The sequence below is a fragment of the Lissotriton vulgaris genome, chromosome 1_1 (genome assembly GCF_964263255.1).
Source record: "Lissotriton vulgaris chromosome 1_1, aLisVul1.2, whole genome shotgun sequence".
NCBI lineage: Eukaryota > Metazoa > Chordata > Amphibia > Caudata > Salamandridae > Lissotriton > Lissotriton vulgaris.
The window spans coordinates 509,258,932-509,265,798 of record NC_141685.1 but is presented as its reverse complement, the minus strand read 5'-3'; positions in this window follow the sequence as shown (position 1 = coordinate 509,265,798).

Below are 6,867 nucleotides of genomic sequence, written 5' to 3'. Positions count from 1 at the left end.
GGGCGCGAGATATACAGTTAGTACAATTAACTGTAACGGAGGAATTTCAATGGTTTTGTATGAGTGAGATGTCCAGTTAACTATAACACCCCTAAAACCTATGGTTTTTCAGTGAATTTCTACGTTATTTTTAATGCTAATTCCTTACTATAACCTGCTTGAAACCTATGTTTTTTTCAGTGAATTTCTTTGGTTTTTCAAATGATAATTCTCAACTATAACCTGCTTCTAACCTATGGTTTTGTCAGTCAATTTTTAAGGTTTTTTTAAATTATAATTCCTAACTATAACCTGCCTGAAACCTATGTTTTTTTCATTAAATTTCGAAGGTTTTTTAAAAGATAATTCCAAAGTATAACCTGCCTGAAACCCAAGGTTTTTTTCAGTGATTTCGAAAGATTTTTTCAATAACAATTGTGAAATGTATTAATTGTTATATTTATTTCTTTGAGACTGATTTACAATTTTTTTTTACATATATTTATTTTTAGATATCTTATTTTTTAGATTACATTACACATTTGTAATATATATATTTTGAAAAAATGTAATATATATATATATATATATATTCTATTTAAAAAATATTTTTATAAATTTTAGGTTTTCTTTTTTTTTTACAATTTTTTGTAATGCCAACAAAGTAACATGCAAGATTTGCCAGGCACTACTGGTCAGAGGAGATCCAAACAAGAAATACTCATGTGGCACTGCTAGTATGCGCAAGCACCTACTATCCATGCATCCCGTGAACTATGTAGAAGACTGCGCCAAATTGCACCTCCACCACTGGCAATACCAAGTACCTCTGCGGCATCACCTTCAACATCACAACCAGACATACGTCCCCAATTTGTGAAAGTTAGAATGCACTGCATGAAGGCAATTGTTTAATTTGTTATGGGGAGCAATCAGTAGACCTAGTTTGCAGAGCGATTGATAACCATTGATGCTATTTTTTTTTTTTTTTTATTCCCTCAAAGTTCATGGTTTTGTTCGTCCTGTTGACTTTTTTTTTCTTTTAAAAAAAACAAAAAAAGAAAAAACTTTCAAAAAAAAATATATAAAAGTACAAAAAACAAAAAGAAAAGTTATTTTCAGAACTGACTACTCTGGTTAAAGAAAGAGCTAACTTGATATGCTAGTGTGTGAAAGTTTACATCAATGTATATATACTGCATAATTGACTAAAGAATGCATTTGTGGTGTATGGTGAATGTATAAATGCAGAACTATAAGGAAGTGCTGTAGCCTGACACTGTAAGCTCATTAGCTACAGTGTGCTGAGCTACTTCCGAAGCACAGATATGCAACATATGTACATAAATATGTTGGAAGTCTGTCCTTCCCCCTGCACTGCTGCTTAAACTGCAGGCATGTGGTGATACAGGCACCCTTGCACCAAGAATAACTGTGTCGTGTGGAGTTTGTTTTTGTGCAGGAAGACACACTTTCCTGCACAAAATCATTGAAGGCATTTTCTCCTACAATGTATGCTGTGCATTGTAGCATATATTGGAAGAAAAAAATGAGGAGAAATGAAAACAATTCTGCGGCAGATATACAATCTCTGCGCCACCAGTATGTCACTTTTTGTGACGTACTGGTTGCGCAGGTGGCTCCTCCATATTCACAAGGAGAGAAAAAGTTACCCTGCGTAATTTTTCCTTTTCTTCTAAATATGGCCCCTTCATACGCAGTTCTTTACGTATATATATATTACATTATTCATGACATGGTTAGGGACATCACTGATCACATCACTGATGATATCTCATATGACATCACTGATGACAGCATCCAGTGAATGTGGTTTGGGTTGGTATTTAAATATGTATTATATATATAGCAATCTGCATTGACGAATGAGTGGATATAATAAAATCTGTATAAAGGATTTAGTAGCAGTGTGATTGATTGTTTACTTGAGTAATGTATAGTGTCTCACTAAATATATTGGATAGTGACTAAACTGTGTGAATATCTGTATTACTTTGTCAGTTGTTCTGTAAACTGCTGCACCAGTTGGTTACTAGCTACGTGAAAGTCTATATTACTTATTGATTAGTTAACAGAGTATTTGTATGGGAGAGTGAATGTGTGTGTGGTTCGGTGGGGGGTGTCTGACTGCCCAAAGATGTGTGAATAGTTGATTCAGTAAGTATATGACGTTAAGACTACATGTTATAACAATTGTTTGGGTGAGTTAATATCTTTATGGGTGTGGTGATGAGCAAATATATCTCTCAATGGTACATGTGCAACAAAGTACAAAAATAAAAGGCAGTGTATGTGACATTTGTTGTATATAAAGAAGTATACATATGACTCAGTGATTGCATGAGTAACTGTATGGATACCTGTATACTTGTAATAGTGATTTTATAACACTAACTATGAGTTACTATCTATATTAATAAATGAAGTTCTGTTTGTATAAGTGTTGGGAGTAGTGTTTTAGGGTTTAGGGTAGTGTAGTGGTGTTTGTGTAGTGAACGGGTTGTGCTGGGGATAGATATAGAGTTTAAAGTAGTGCATTGGTCTTTGTGTAGAGTAGGGGGTCGTGTTGGTGGTAGATTTAGGGTTTAGGGTAGTACAGTGGTGTTTGTGTAGTGTAGGGGGTTGTGCTGGGGGTAGTGTTTTAGGGTTTAGGATAGTGTAGTAGTGTTCGTCTACTGTAGGGGTAGTGTTTTAGGGTATAAGGTAGTGCAGTGGTGTTTATGTAGTGTAGAGATTTATGCTGGGGGTAGTGTTTTAGAGTTTAGGGTAGTGTAGTGGTGTTTGTGAAGTGTAGGGGCTGAGCTGGGGGTATGTATTAACATTACATTATGACCACCCTAAGCATAATTATCAATAGTAACCACCAAAAAATTCCAGGTGAAGTTATCAGCAAAATGCTAGGAAAACGTTTATCAATATTAAATGCCTCTGATCAAGTAAAATTCAAATCATCACATGCAGTGTGCCACAAATGGTATTACCACAGCAGTAATTCTCCCCAACTTAGATTTAAAGTGGATAATCATGTTTCATGTGACAGACCCATAGGCCAACAATGCAACCTCCACATGCTTCAACACCCTCCACATACTCAGCAAGACCTTCAAATAGACCCAACCCCCGAATCGAGGAAGACCATCACCCAAGCACTCATCACCAGCAGGCTGGACTTCGGGAACGCCCTCTATGCCGGAATCAACAAATCTCTACTCCACAAACTTCAGACTGTCCAGAACACCACAGCCAGACTCATCCTCAGCATCCCACGACAAGACCACATTACCCAGCATAAACGAGCACTCCACTTGCTCACTGTCGAAAATGGAGTGACCTTCACGCTGCTCACACACACCTATAAAGCCCTCCACAACACCGGACTCCAATACCTCAATCTCCTTCTACACTCCCAAATGAAACCTCCACTCTTCTGACCAGGCCTTGGCCGAAATCCTCTGCATCCACAGAACCAGACAGGAGGCACACCCTCCTCCTACATCATTGCCAAGACCTGGAATGAACTCCCCCTCAGCATCAGATGATGCCCCACACTGAAAGCATTCAGGAAGAGCCATAAGACCTGGCTTTTTGAATGACCAAAGCTGCAAAAAAAACCCACATACTCCTCCAGCGCCTGGACACCCTCACAGGTGAGTAGTGCGCTCTATACATCCATAATTGATTAATTGATACGCCACCACAGTGTGTGTTTGAGTGTTATCAACAGGCCCTGCCATTGGTTTGCCTGTCTGTAACTCTTAAGGGTAATGAAATGAGCAGTGCTACCTTCTTTAATATACACAGAATCTCTGAAATTGGCTAGGTTTGGCTTCACCTCTGAGAGCTACTTTCAGGGTGCTGGTGAGCTACCAGTAGCTCCCGAGCTACTGGTTGGAAACCCCTAGTATGTATAGTGAGTGGGGAATTGTAGTCCTGAAGCACAAATGTGAAGGTTATTACACCACTACATGCATAATACATAGCCTGGCTGGCTCACTGCATGAGTACATGCTTACTGACTGAATGATTACATTAATATAAGTAAAGACACTAGGTGAAATCTTAATTGGTTGACTTTTACTTTAGTGAATGAATTACTGCATGGTACTGAAAGCGTCATTATGAAATTGCAACAGCAGTCACACTGTGTTTACTGGAGTATATGGATAGTGACTGGGGAATTGTAGGTCTGAAGCACAAATGTAAAGGTGGTTACACCACTACATGCATAATGCATAGGAGTTTGAAGTACTGCATACCCTAAAGCCTGGCTTACTGCAAGAATATATGTACCTAGGTGTCTTGACAGGCTTTTTGGCTCTATTTCGGAGTGATAAAGACTTTAAGCTTGCTCACATCTAGGATCCGTATTCTTAGCTTGTGTTGGCTCTTTTAAGCCCTTTCTTCCAGACCTAGAAGAGGATAGCTGCTTTATATGATGATAGATCCCTTACTCTAATCCATCTATTGCCTATTGGCTTTGCCTTTCATTATTTTGCCTATAGTAGAGGGTGGATCCTGTGGTCCTGACTTTATATTATGGTTTGTGTAGGTACTCTGACAGAGCTAAGGGTTATTTCATACTTCTCAGGCCTATAAGGCCCAGAACTAGAGAGACTCCATTTTGCTTTCTATCCCTGCAAAGCTGAGATGCTTGAAGGGGAAAGGTAATGTTTATAGTTAAGGCTGTTGACTGCTAGGGGAAAACCAGCCAGGACTGGTTCTTATCCGAGGAATGTGTTTGTCTCTTGGGCCCAGACGTAACATGCAGATGCGCACTGCGGTTGCGTGGAAGCCCTGGAGCTAGCACAGGAATTCGGTGGGAGGCAGCCCTCTGTTGGAAATTTCCATGAGGAGAGAGGAATCCATATCAGCGAAGTGCAGAAGAGGAGGAGTGGTCAGTTTGGTTCTTGAAGAGTGGAGAGTAGGATGTCTGCTGGAGCTGCAGAGTGCAGTGCAGTTCTATTGGTTTTCTGGAATGGATAAAGAAGGCAGATGATGACTGACGCTGAAGAGAGCATTAAAGCAGATGGAGGAGTTGAGGCTGTCAGCTGAAGTAATTGAGCCAGAGGCGTGGAGCTGCGGTGACGGAGGGAGAGACAGAGAGAGCCCTGATCCCACCAGAGACAGAGAGAAATCTTCCTTCTAATAGGTGAGGTAGTCTAAACTAGTCCGCTTTACACTTACACCTTAATCTTGTCTTTATTCCCTAGGCTATTGTATGTCTAATCCTTTTCTTTCAGCGGTGTGTTAAAGTTCCTGTTAATCAAGAGACCCCGCAGATAACCTTGTCCTCATACTGTATGCCTAATCCTTTTCTTTCAGCGGTGTGTTAAAGTTCCTGTTAGTTATAGAGAGCCCGCAGATCTGTGTATGTGTATTTTATGATTATTGTAATAAAGATACCCCAGTTCTTAGTGAACTAGTGTGCATGTGTTGTTCTTATGATAGAGAGCGTTTTTACTCCTGCATACAGTGTGTGTTTATTATTCTTAAAGCACAGGTAACCTTTTCTTCTAGTCAGATGCTACAGCCAGAACAGATGCTGCCCCTGATCCGGTAAGTTATTCAGAAAACGGGGTGGTGATGAACAGAGTGTCTGAATTAAGCAGACCACTCTTACCCAGTCCAAAGATCAGGGCTTTATCCATCACCGTTTTTCAGCTCACTGCACCATCCCAGCTCAGAACTTGGCTATATGCAAATTAGTCTGACCCTGGCCCAGTGCATCATGGGAACAAGGCAGACCAAACTACCAAGCCAATTCTTGTACTGGGAAGGAAACAAGCTACAGGGGACCGGTTTCTGGCATTTCAGCCGTCTTCGGCCCGGCTTGCTTGAATCCTGATGGTGCAATGAGCTAGGGACTCACATCTGAGTATACCCTTCAACGCTTATGGTGGACAAAAATTATTCAGAAAAGGGGGTGGTGATGAACAGAGTGTCTGAATTAAGCAGACTTCAAATTAGGAAGAAGAAACCCTTAGTGAAAAGGGAGGGGGTTAAGCGTCGAAAAACAATACAAGTTCCCTTTTCATCAAGTCAAAAAGGAGAGACTTGCGTCTCTGAGAATTTACAGAAGGCGCTTAGGGTGAGCCAACCACGTATCAGAAAGTTGTAATGGGATCACTGAATTTACAATCTATTTCACTACCCCTTAGTGGACATCATTCTAACAGACTTAACATTGTAAAGATGTAAACACTTCAACTGTGACTTGTATAAAAAAGAAAATGTATTATTTATTATAAATTGTTCTCTGTTCAAACCGACTTGTGGAACATATACATACATTTATTCATAAGAAATTATATGTTAAAAACACATGATCTGGCATTGATCCAAAAATAGTTAAAAACAGGGTACACTTTACTACACAACAAATTTATCACACAAACAGAAATTGTCGACGCGGCGTTTCGGTGAAATTATGTCGTCACCTTCTTCAGGACAGTATGTTATTTAAAATCACTTAGATGTGGGCTGTTGGTAGGTTAATCGCTTTTTTTTAAAAGAATTGGCGATATCTAACCATATCTGGATTTTCTCAATTTCTTTCTTGAATCAAAATGTTTCTTGGTTGGAGTGGGTCAATGATAATCCGCTGCTCCGTAGGGATAAATAATTAAACAGTCTGCCTGGAATGTCTGGCAGGCGAATCTTGTGCAGAGGACGGTCTAACCTTCCACAACCCGGTATTTCATTCACGTTTATTTTTTACCTAAAGCTTCCACTCTGTCTTTAGGGTGCCTGCTCTCTCATTTATAGGAGCAAAGATTCTCTGGCGCATTCAGGGAGGGATTGTCTTTTTAATTTGGCAAATCTCCTCGAGTTTTCCGGGTGCTCTCCTCCGCCGTCTTGCAAGTGGTC